General features: G+C 43.6%; 1 long non-coding RNA gene across 1 annotated transcript; it reads right to left on the bottom strand.

Moving 5' to 3' along the window:
- Positions 1-4,575: 4,575 nt before the first annotated feature.
- On the bottom strand, positions 4,576-11,397 carry LOC122730908. Its single transcript, XR_006353553.1, has 3 exons — positions 11,298-11,397; positions 8,763-8,877; positions 4,576-4,588 (listed from the first exon to the last, which is right to left on the bottom strand). It is a non-coding gene; the product is annotated as an uncharacterized LOC122730908 (long non-coding RNA).
- Positions 11,398-12,361: the final 964 nt, after the last annotated feature.

Below are 12,361 nucleotides of genomic sequence, written 5' to 3'. Positions count from 1 at the left end.
TGACCTCCCTTCCCCCCCAATCAGTAGAGCCACCACCAAGCCTTCCCTAGGTACTGGAAGTGATGAACAGGTACATAAGTCAGGACAAGCTGTGATCTCATTCTCTTCCTCTTTCTTCCTTCACCTATCTACCTGCCATCTTCACTTCCCTGTCCCCCTTTTCTCAGCCGGTTCCTCTGTGCTAACACACACACACACACACACACACACACACACACACACAGAGAGAGAGAGAGAGAGAGAGAGAGAGAGAGAGAGAGAGAGAGAGAGAGAGAGAGAGAGAGAGACATGCAGGTAGCCTCCAATACACCCCTGACAAAACTTGAAAGTGCAAATGCTGGGAGGGCATAGGCCAAAGCAGGACAGTCACTAAACATTTATTAGTGGCCTAATGTGTGCCAGGCGCTGGGCAAAGAACTGGACACTATAAATAAAGTTGTCTCTGATGGGTTCCTGAACCCTCCAATTTTCCTGGACCCCCAGGTGTTTCTTTGTAACTAAGACTGCTCAATGTTGGCAGGAGTCCCAGAGACCATAGCTGGGAGTGGGAGGATGCTTTGGGTGACTCCACATAGTCTGTGGGCGTGTGTGTAGGTGGAAAGACAGAAGTTCAGCTGTAGACGTTGTCACTACATCTTTCCCTCATCAGCCACAGCAAAGCTGGGGAGGCAGCCCTCCACCCCCTTTCCACACCCCCTTCTGGGCTTTTTTTGGTGTTCTTTTTAACCTGATTTGACTGGATTTCACCTGGAGGGGGAGGGAGGTTTAGTGTGTTTAGGCCCCCCAGCATTAGGGAAGGGACATTACCCTTCTGGCTCAGTCAGGCATTCTCTTTTCCATGATGAGACTGAGCTAGGATTCTTGGTCTCTTCCCCCCTTTACCACTGAGCCTCATTTGTGAAGTGGAAGGATTATATAAGTAAAGGGGCAGACTTCAGCTTTCCATCACTCTGTGTTAAAAACAACTAAAAAGTCCAGGAGGTAGAGAACTGACTACAAGTGGCGCATCTGCTCTGAACACTTTAAAGGTCATGGTTGTAGGGACTTTAAGTGTGGAGATTCCCTTCACCAATGAAGCTCAGCACATCGAACATCCTGAACCTAAGACTTATCTGACTCTGTCTGGTTCTTTATCCACCTGCCTCTGTCCAGTACATTCACATTATTGTTATCCACTTGTTTCTGTCATTTCCTACTCTCCATAATCCCATTTGAGGTTTTCTTGGCAAAGATACTGGAGCTCATTTTTACAGATGAAGAAACTGGGGCAAATAAGGTTAAATGACTTGCCCAGGGCCACACAGCTAGTGACTGAGACCAGATTTGAACTGTGGAAGATGTCTCTGGGCATTCTAAGAGCTATGGCCCCACCATACTGCTCTAAGATCCACATTAATGCAACTTTTTTATTCAGCCCAAAGAGGTTGATGGTACCACTGTCCTCAACCCTGTTCAACCTATACATGCATATTATGTTCAATTCTGCATATCTGGTTAGGTTGAGGTATTGCAGGGAAACTCCAGCATATCTAGAGAAGGATAACAAGGGTGGGAGTGAGTGGTGAGGCAGGCAGGAAATTGTACTACAGAAGGATCTGTTTTGGGGAGTGGGGGGAGTGGCGCTACTCAGGATAGTGAAGACAAGCCAGAGAGAGACCTGATGTCTGCCTCTTCCGGTTCTTCTGCTTGGGCCCTGAGGATCCAGCTCAAAGCAATGTTTGGCTCAGGAGAAGAAGGAACTTGCTAACAACAAAAACTGTTCAGTGATGGAATGGGTCACCTCAGGGAAGAGTGAGGCATGCCATCCTAGACAGTGTTTGAATAGAGGGATGGACCAAGTAAATTGTAAAGGGACTCCAGCATGAAGTGACACATCGGACATGATGACTCTAGAGGACAGCTACCTTGTCTAGCTCAGGACCTTGCTCATGGTGGGGCAGAGGAAGAGTAATGAATGTCCATTGAATTGAATCTCATGTAAATAACAACTAATCAGTATTGTGCATGTGCCCAGAGGCTACTTAGTACAGTGATCAGCCTGGCACCTAGCAATCCTTCCTTTCTCAGGGAGCACTGTATCTTTGGCCTGGGTCAAGCAGCATTTCTTCCAGCCCCCTCCACTCTACCTACCCCCTGATCTGCTGGAAAGAAAGTCCAGTCTGATTGCTCACATACCTGATACAAGATTTCCCCACATACTCAACAATTCTTCCCCTCACATATTGGCCATTCTTCCACCAGAGCCCTACTTACAGGTGAGCATGTTAGTCTGATATCTATCCAGCTACTCACCTGGTAAAGATAGCAAAGTTACAATGGAGAGAAGAACCTTCTAAAATCTGGTATCAAATGGTGAATTACTGTGATCTCTTCCACATTGTGGTGGTTAGGGGCACAGCATCCCCATGATCGAGAAAATCTGTGTAAAAATTTTTGGCCCTCCCTTCGTACAGAGAATAAGTCTGATTTTTTCTTTTTCTTTTGTGGGGCATTTACAATACTTTATTGTAAATTTGGGTTGATACTATATAATACTATAGATATATTTTATGTATTTCTGAGTTTCTATGCTTTTTCTGTGTCGTCTGCTGTCATTTTCACATGTATTCTGTATCTTCACGTGTCATCTGTGACTTCCACAAAACTCCTCCAAAATTCCCACTTAATTTCTTATGCCAACCCATGATATATTGAAACTGCATGGGGGGGGGAAGTAGAGACCTGGAAGGGATAACTGTAATTACCCAGTCCACTCTACCCAGCTCCCCTAATATAATATTCTGAAGGTCTTTTTATCTCATTTCCTACATCTGTTCTGGGCTTGACATGGGTCTCACAAAGAAATACCCACAGTGTGAGGAGAGAAAGGGAAACAGAGCTCACCTCTGAAGCCCAGCTCATCACACCTGAAGTTTTGCCCTCCCTCAGTGGAGCCCTCTGGTACAGTGCTCTCTCTTGTCTTTAGCAGCAACTAGTCCTTGCTTCATCTCTTAGGCATAACTTTTCCTCTCCTGGTCAAAGTGAGAACAAAGCTTCTCTTCCCTTTATTCAGCTGAGAAAAAGATTGTTTTTGTTTTTCACAAAGGAAGATTATTGGGTCAATCATTTGAAGAACTATCAATTCCACAGTGATACCTGTCTACATAGTCTTAGAGAGTCTGAAGATCAGAGAGGTTGTGACTTGTCCAGTGTCACACAACTCTGGTAAATGTCTCAGGCAGGTCTCCTTGATGACAAATCCAGCATACTCTGCATGACAGCAAGCCATCTCTCCCCTCTATCAGAAAGTTAAAATAGACAACATATAAATTAATATATAAAATAGAAATATTTATATAAATATTTATAAGTATATGTAAAATAGAAATATTTATACAAAATTTATAAGTATATATGAAATATACACATTTATGAAAATATTTCTAAGTATGTATTTATATAAATATTTCTAAGTATGTATAAATATATATTTATAACAAGTAAATATAAAATATAAATATTGTATAAAGAATAAAATAAATACTAAATAAACACAAATATAAAATATGTAAATACAAAATAAGTGAGCTACAAATGTAGCTTTGTCTGATGTCCCCAGCTGGAAGTGAAGCCTCCCTCCTCCCTCAGGTCACTCTTTGTGACCTCTCCTAGGTCAGTAATCATATTCTGATATATATTGATTTGTATATGCTCCTCCACCCCCAGTTTTCATTCTTTAGAGTTCCTTCTCACAACAGGATTAAGAGATGTCATCCGGGAAATGTGGGATGATAAGAGAAGGGGAGCTGGTCATGTGACCAGCAAGGGTAAGAGATGATAGGGGGACTGCCCATTTGCTTCACTAGTAGTCTCCCAATGTCAGGATAATTTGAGGATCGGGAGTCAAATAGGAGGGGCAGGCATTCGTGAATTGCGATTTGTATTGTTGGAGTGATAAGATCACAAATCCATGTGAGCACCTGAGTTTTCTCCCAGATTAATGGGAGGACCGTGGCCATTTCAATAGGAACAATGTCAGGAGTTATTTAACTAGCATATCGTGAGCTGAGCCAGGAACAGTGGGAAGGAACAAAGAGGCAGATTGTGGCTGCCTGGCAGGAAGATCCTCCTTACAGGGATGTCCCCAACGTGGAAGGGGCAACCCCCTCCCCTTCCCAGGGTCTTCAAGCAGAGTCTGTACAATGGATGCCGGGGATGCCTTGTGTTGGAGAAGATAGCTTTAAGCTCCTTTCTGGTTCTCCCATTCTGTGAGGCCTAGAAGATGGTGATCATATCCCTTTTCATATCCCCGGGGCACAGGATCTTAATCATTGAATTACACTGAATTGTACATAGGAGGTATTTAATAACTCTGTTGAAATAAATCTCCTATTTGGGGAATGATTTCATAGAACATTAAAGGGGCCTTGCATTCTCATAATCACCCTGTGAGGTAGATGCGATTATCCCCATTTTTCAGATGAGAAAACTGAGACTGAGAAGAGTTAAGTGACTTACCTAAGGTTATGCAGCTATTAAGCGTCTGAGACAGGATTCAGAGGTCTTCCTGCCTCTGAGTCCAACATTATCCACTGTGCCACCTTGCTGCCTGAAATTTAGAATGTTCAAGCAAGGAGGGACCTTAAAAGATAGAACGTTAGAAGGGAACGACACTTACAGTCCAGGATCATAGAGGCAGAGAGAGAGACTGGCTGGGATCTGAACCCTTGGCTTATGGCTCCAAGTTCAGTGTTTTCAAATGCCTGGCAATGCTAAGGGAGGAAGTGCAGGCTCTGATCTCAGTATGAGGAAGCCTGTCAATGATAGCACTTCCTTATCTAGACCCAAAGATGCTTTCTCCCAGGCCCTGCCTTTCCCAGTGTGGTATTATGACTCCTCCTGGGGATGTTTATGGGAAATAATCTAGAAAAATGTTTGGGATTTCCTGTCATCATTTCCTTCGAGACCCCTGCATCCTCCACACTCACCTCTTCTTGAGAAGACTGTCCCCAAGACATGTTAAATACTCCCTAGCCTGACTCTCAGCAGGCATTTTGGTATAGGAGATGGAGTATTGGATAGAGCATCAGGTCAGGAAGACCTGAATTTGAATCCTACCTCAGACACTTACTAGCTGTGTGACCTTGGGCAAGTCACTTAGCTCTTCTTGGTCTATTTCTTCAGCTGTAATAAATAGCAACTCCCTCTGAGACTTGTTTTCAGTATTAAACTGATACTGGCAGGAGGAGCTCCCATGCCTCACACTAACCCCATCAACTACTGCATTTCTTCAATATTACAGATGAGGGAAATGAGGACTGGAGAGGTGACAAGAATTATTCAGTGTTGCATGGTAAGAAGCTAGCTTTCCTCCCCATCCCATTTTGGAGAAGGCAATATCTATGGTGCCAAGTTAGCAGATGGGGACTCTTTTTAGGGGGTAGGTTTGGGAATGAGCATTTATAAAGACACCTACTGTGTGCCAGGTGTGATTTTTTTATGAATATTATCTCATTTGATCCCATAACAACCCTGTGGAGTGAGTGCTGTTATTATTATTCCCATTTTAAAGCTGGGGAAACTGAGGTAAACAGCAATTGAGTAACTTGCCCAAAAGTACATAGCTAGTAAATGTCTGAGGTCAGATTGGAACTCAAGACCCAAGGCTCTATCCATTGTGTGTCCCCTAACTGCATCTAGTGCTTCTTTCTAGAAGCAGCTCTCCTTGCCCTGCTAATACCTGTTTGCCAGCATCTATGAGAAACCACGATGGCAACACGGCTTATATCTCTCTCTCTCTAATGCTCCCTTCCACTCCCTGCTCCTCCCCACAACACACATCATTCCTTCACTTGCTGTTGATCATCCTTACTGAGCTGCTGGGGAAGCTAATAAAATGTTACACACCTCACTCACCTGGGGTGGGGCGGGGAGTAAGGATGAACTCATTTACCCAAATGAAGTAGAAAACAAGCTTCATTTCCCCAGTGCCCAGGGGGAAAATTGAGTTTTGCCTAAAAGGCCTGGATGCCTCCAAATTCCCCTTCCTTATGTATGGTATTTCCGGCCAAGGTAAGAGGGAAGGATGGGATATTTCTAGATGAAGGGGAGGGCAAATAGACTTCCCTTCGCTGATGATCTTCAAGTAGAGCCCAATCATGGAGGGGAATCTTAGTCAGGGAGAGGTTGGACTAGGCGGGCTCAAATATCCAAGCTCTGTGGTTCCACCAAGCCAAATTCTGTTCCTCACTGCCTTTCCAAGATTATTGCAACAACCTCCTTCTAAATGAACACGACAAACCCCATTCCAGGCTCTTGTTCTTTTCCCCGTCACCCATTCTTCCTCACAGTTGCAAAAATAATATTCCTAAAAGCATCGGTCTGCTCACATCAGTAACTCCCTCACTCAAGGAACACCAATGTCTCCCTATTGCCCCAGGATGAAATATGAATTTTTCAGCCTGGTGTTGAATTCTCAGCACTGTCTGGCTCCAGACTACCTTTTGTACCATTCCTCTTCCTGCCTTCTTTCAGCTGAGCCTTCAAGGCCTGTTCGGTGCCACCTTCTCGGAAGCCTTTCTGGGTCCCCTTTCCCATCTTTATTCTAAAGCTCTTGTGATATTTTCTACTTATTTGGTTCTCTCCTCCAGTAAAATCAGTTCCTTGAGAGCACAGGCTGGTATGCCTTTTTGTCCTCATCTGCTTGTTCCTAGTTGAGTGCCATGCCCAATAGATAATTAGTTTACTAGCATTTATGCTCTTTGGAGTGACTTGAACTGATTCCACCTGTATCTGCAGCTGCTCAAATACTAGCATGTCAGAAGTAGACAGGACCTTAAGGACATTTCCTGAGAAAACTCAGGCCCACAGAGTGTAAGTAATTGACCCTGGGATGCCCAGCCTTTCCTAGAACGGAATGTCTGTAGCTCTTTCTCAATGCTAACTCAAGCAGATAGGGTCAAACACGATTTATATTATCCTGATATATAAAATTTCCCCTAAGCACTGCTTTGGCTGCATCCCATAGGTTTTGGTATGTTGTCTCATTATTGTCATTCTCTTGGATGAAGTGATTGATTGTTTCTATGATTTGTTGTTTGACCCACTCATTCTTAGGAGGAGATTGTTTAGTTTCCAATGAATTTTCAGTCTACCTTTCCATGGCTCTTTATTACATGTAATTTTTATTGCATCATGATCTGAGAAGGATGCATCTACTATTTCTGCCTTTCTACATTTGACTATGAGGTTTTTGTGCTAATACATGGTCAATTTTTGAGTATGTGCCATGTACCACTGAGAAAAAGGTATATTCCTTTCTATCCCCATTCAGTTTTCTCCAGATATCTATCATATCTAACTTTTCTAATATTATATTCACCTCTTTAACTTGTTTCTTATTTATTTTGTGGTTAGATTTATCTAATTCTGAGAGGGGAAGGTTCAGATCCCCCAATAGTATAGTTTTGCTGTCTATTTCCTCTTGTAATTCATTTAACTTCTCTAATAATTTGGATGCTATACCACTTGGTGCATACATGTTTAGTATTGATATTACTTTATTATCTATCGTGCCTTTTAGCAAGATATAGTTTCCTTCCTTATCTCTTTCAATTAGATCTATTTTTGCTTTTGCTTTGTCTGAGATAAGAATTGGTACCCCTGTTTTTTTGACGTCAGCTGAAGCATAATATATTTTGCTCCAACCTTTTACCTTTACTCTGTGTGTATCTCTCTGCTTCAAATGTGTTTCTTGTAAACAACATATTGTAGTATTCTGATTTTTAATCCACTCTTCTTTTTGCTTCTGTTTTATGGAAGAATCCATCCCACTCACATTCACAGTTAAGATTATTAACTGTTTGTTTCCCTCCTCTTTCTCCCTTTGTACTCTTTTTCCCCCTTCTTTCACCCTATTCCTCTTGACCAGTGTTTTGCTTCTGACCACTCCTCCAGCAATCTGCCCTTCCTTTTATCAGCAGCCCTTCTTTTTCTTGCCCCTTTCCCCCTTCTGCCCTTCCTTCTATCAATACCACCCTTTCCCCTCCCCCTTTTGTTTCCTTAAAGCATAAGCTAAGTTCTTTTATAGAAATGGGAGTATATTTTATTCCCTCCCTGAACCAAATCTGATGAGAGTAAGGTTGAAACAATGTTCACCCCTCCCTTTCTTTCCCTCTATTGTAATGACTTCTTTTTGTGCCTCTTCATATGATGTAATTTACCCCATTCTACCTCCCCCTTCCTCTCAATCTTCTTTTAAGTTTCTTAAGTTTCTTTATATCATCACATCAAAGTCAATTTAATAACAATATTTTAAGAGAGATACAGATGAGGCAGCTAGATGGCTCAGTGGATAGAGCACTGGCCCTGGAGTCAGGAGTACCTGAGTTCAAATCTGGCCTCAGACACTTAACACTTACTAGCTGTGTGACCCTGGGCAAGTCACTTAACCCCAATTGCCTCACTAAAATTTAAAAAAAGAGAGAGAGGGGCAGCTAGGTGGCACAGTGGATAGAGCACCGGCCCTGGAGTCAGGAGTACCTGAGTTCAAATCTGGCCTCGGACACTTGACACTTACTAGCTGTGTGACCCTGGGCAAGTCACTTGACCCTAATTGCCTCACTAAAAAAAAAAAAAAAAGAGAGAGAGAGAGAGAGAGAGAGATACAGATCCCAAGAGTTAAAAGTATTATCCTAACTCACAAGGATGTAAGCAGTTTAACCTCATTGAACAACCTTCCCCCCCCCCCCCCCCCGCTCTCTCCACCCCCCCCCTCCGTTTACCTCTTTAGATTTCTCTTGAGCCTTGTATTTGGAGACCACATTTTCTGTTCAGTTTTGGTCTTTTTCTCTGGAAACCTTGGAAGTCCCCTATTTCATTGAACGTCCATCTTTTCCTCTGAAAGACAATGATCAGTTTTGCTGAATAGTTGATCATGGGTTGTAATCCAAGCTCCTTTGCCTTCCTAAATATCATATTCCAAGCCTGTGATCCTTTAATATTGAAGCTGCAAGGTCCTGTACAATCCTGCCTGTGGCTCCATGATATTTAAATTGCTTCTTTCTGGCTGCTTGGAGTATTTTCTCCTTCACCTGATAATTCTGGAGTTTGGCTACAATATTCCTTGAAGTTTTCCTTTTGGGGTCTCTTTCAGGAGGTGAGCAGTGGATTCTATCAATGGTAATTTTATCTTCTGATTCTCCTTGATAATTTCCTGGAATATGGTGTCTAGATTCTTTTCTTGATCATAGTTTTCAGCTACTTCAATAATTCTCAGATTATCTCTCCTGGATCTATTTTCCAGGTCAGTTGTTTTTTCAATGAGGTATTTCACATTTTCTTCTATTTTTTCAGTCTTTTGATTCGGCTTGACAGATTCTTGTTGTCTCATGGAGTCATTAGCTTCCATCTGCCCAATTTTAATTTTTCAGGCATTATTTTCCTCAGTAAGCTTTTGCACCTCTTTTTCTATTTGGCCATTTTTTTTTCTCCCATTTGGCCACTCTTTTCTCTATTTGGCCAATTGTATTTTTTAAGGAATTATTTTCCTCAATCAATTTTTGTGCTTTTTTTCAGTGTAACTCTCATTTCCTTTTTCCATTTTTTCTTCTACCTCTCTTATTTGGTTTTTAAAAGCCTTTTTTGAGCTCTTTAAAGAAGGCTTTTTGGTCTTGAGACAAGATCATCTTCCCACTTGAGTCTTCACTTGTAGGCATTTTGACAAATTCATCTGAGTTTGAGTTTTGGTCTTCCCTTTCACCATAGAAGTTGTCAATTGTAAGGGTCCTTTTTTTGTTTCTTGCTCATGTTGTAACCTATTGTAAAACTTATAAAGTTGAAATCTGTTCCTGGGGCACAGGTTTCACTGTTGCAAGCTTCTTATTACTATCTCAACTGCACCACTCTCAGCTGCCCCACTCTCAGCTGTGTCGAGTTGCAGCAATGTTGAGCTGCCCACTGAACCAACCAGTGCTGAGCTGCTAGCTGAATAGAGCAGTGCTGAGCCGCCTTCCCCTTTCACCCAGGTGAGACAGACCTTTCCTGAAGTCTTCTATATTATTTCATGTAGGAGGATTGTCTCTCTTTTTGTAGCTTCTGTAGTTCCAGAATTTGTTTAGAGACTTGATTTAATGTTGTTTTTGAGGGAAACACAGGAAAGCTCAAGTAACTTCCTGGCTTCTCTCTTCCATCTATGATTTGTATTATCCTGATAAATATGGTGGTAAAAGGGAACTAAGGGATACAGTTGATCCATACATATTTATTGAAATGTCCTTGCTTCATTTCCATTTCCCTTCATACAAGCCAGTATACTTGACATAGGCCTTGATCTCCTCCCCTTCCTTCCCTTCCCCTTCCCTCCTTCTCCTTTCCCAGAGCCCTCCTCTCCTCCTCCCCCTTCTTCCCTGCTATTGTTTGCAAGATCCCCCCAGGGTCATTCTCAAACCTGCTTGGGCAGGCTCTCTCTCTCTCTCTCTCTCTCTCTCTCTCTCTCTCTCTCTCTCTCTCTCTCTCTCTCCCTCCCTCCCTCTCCCTCCCTGTCTCCCTGTCTCTCTCTGTCTCTTTGTCTCTATCTCCCTTTCTCTCTCCCTGTCTCTCTGTATCTGTCTCTCTTTGTCTCTCTCCCCGTCGCTCACTCTCTCTCTCTCTCCCCCTCTCAGATACCCAGTAAGCTGGCAGATCTGAGCTCCTTTGTCTGCATTCTCTCCCCTTCCTCCCTCCCACCCAATTTCCCAGACTTGTGCATGGTCCCGGTCCTCTGCTTATGTCTTATACCCCTTCCATACCCCATCCTGCCTCCTTTTGTCTCTGGCCTGTTCATACCTCCTTCCAGAAACCAAGGTCTCAATGTTCCTTTACTCCCCCCCCCACTCCAGGTTTTCTATCTTCCTTGCATTCTCCCCTAGCCCAAGCCCACCTCCTCCTCATCCCCTAACTGCCCTGAGCTTAAAGCCCTCCCAGGTTGTCTCTTTCTCCAAACCTGGGAATACCCCTGCCTGTTTTTGGTCCAGATGAGCATCCGTTGGCCTTGAAGGAGGGAGATTTGAGTCGAATTTCTGCAAGGACCTCCCCCATCCCCTCCAAGCCCCTAGGCATCCTGAAGATGTCCTGAAGTAGCCTCCCTCTAATACTGTCTCTCTGCAGTGTCAATAGAAGCCTTTCTTCTCTCTCCTCAACTCCCCTCCTCCAAGACTTCAGAGACCAGGAAGAAAAGAAAAAGAAGGCCCCCAGACCAGGTAGCCCAGGTCTGGTATTTTCCTCTAACAGAATAACTGGAGGGAAGTTCAGGGGAAGGGGGGAAGCTGAACTCCACTTACCCCCACCCCTCCTTGCTGTGTTCGATTTGAGCTCAGAAAACAGAGCTGTCTGGCAAAGAAGGGAGACTCTGGCCTCCAGCCTGGTGAGGGGGATCTTGGGGGGAGAAAACGCAGCATAACTCCCACAGGCTCCAGTGGGCAGGCTGTGGGGGAAGGGGGAGGGGAAATGCTGAGCTTCCTCTGTCTGCCTGATCACCAGCTTCCTGAGAACTCTATGAAGGATTTAGAACTGGAGAAAACCTTAACTATTAGAGGACCAGGACTTACAACTGGAAGGAGCCCATTTTTGGCTTAATACAATTGGCTTCCTTGGTCAGTCTGCGTCTTTTACTTCATGCATTCACAGACCTTATTCTCAAGGGGAGCCCACAGAATGCCAAAGGGGTTTGTGACACATAGAAGGCTAGGAAATGCTGATCTAGTATGCTTTTCATCTTACAGAAGAGGAAGCAGGCCTAAGGAATGAAAGGCCTGGCCCAATATCACACAGCTAGTCAGAGAGATGAAGGAGGGGAAGGGCCACATTGACTGTCTCCAAATCACCACATCACCTAACTGAAGATCCAGAGTTCAATTGACTTGTTTAAGGTCACCAGGGAAGTAGGAGTGAGCCAAGTTTTGAGCCTAGGTTAGATCCAGGGTTAGAAGGGATGGCAGAGATGTTTAGTTCCATCCCTTCATTTTATTTTTATTTTTTATTTTTTTGCGGGGCAATGAGGGTTAAGTGACTTTCCCAGGGTCACACAGCTAGTAAGTGTCAAGTGTCTGAGGCTGGATTTGAACTCAGGTCCTCCTGAATCCAGGGCCAGTACTCTATCTACTGTGCTACCTAGCTGCCCCCCGCCTTCATTTTAGAAAAAAAAAGTCCCAGGGACCATTTGCCCATGGCCACACAGATAATAAGTGTCCGAGGCATACTCAAACCCAAGTGATAGAATCATAGATTTAAAGTTGGATGAGCCAACCATAAGGATGAACAACAACAGGGTCATTCAGACTAGACACACACCCCTTTCTCCATAGCTAAACCTCTAGTGGCTTGGGAAACCAATGGGGACAAGCTG

The sequence above is a fragment of the Dromiciops gliroides genome, chromosome 6 (genome assembly GCF_019393635.1).
Source record: "Dromiciops gliroides isolate mDroGli1 chromosome 6, mDroGli1.pri, whole genome shotgun sequence".
Taxonomy (NCBI): Eukaryota; Metazoa; Chordata; class Mammalia; order Microbiotheria; family Microbiotheriidae; genus Dromiciops; species Dromiciops gliroides.
This window is presented reverse-complemented; position numbering and strand designations above follow the sequence as displayed.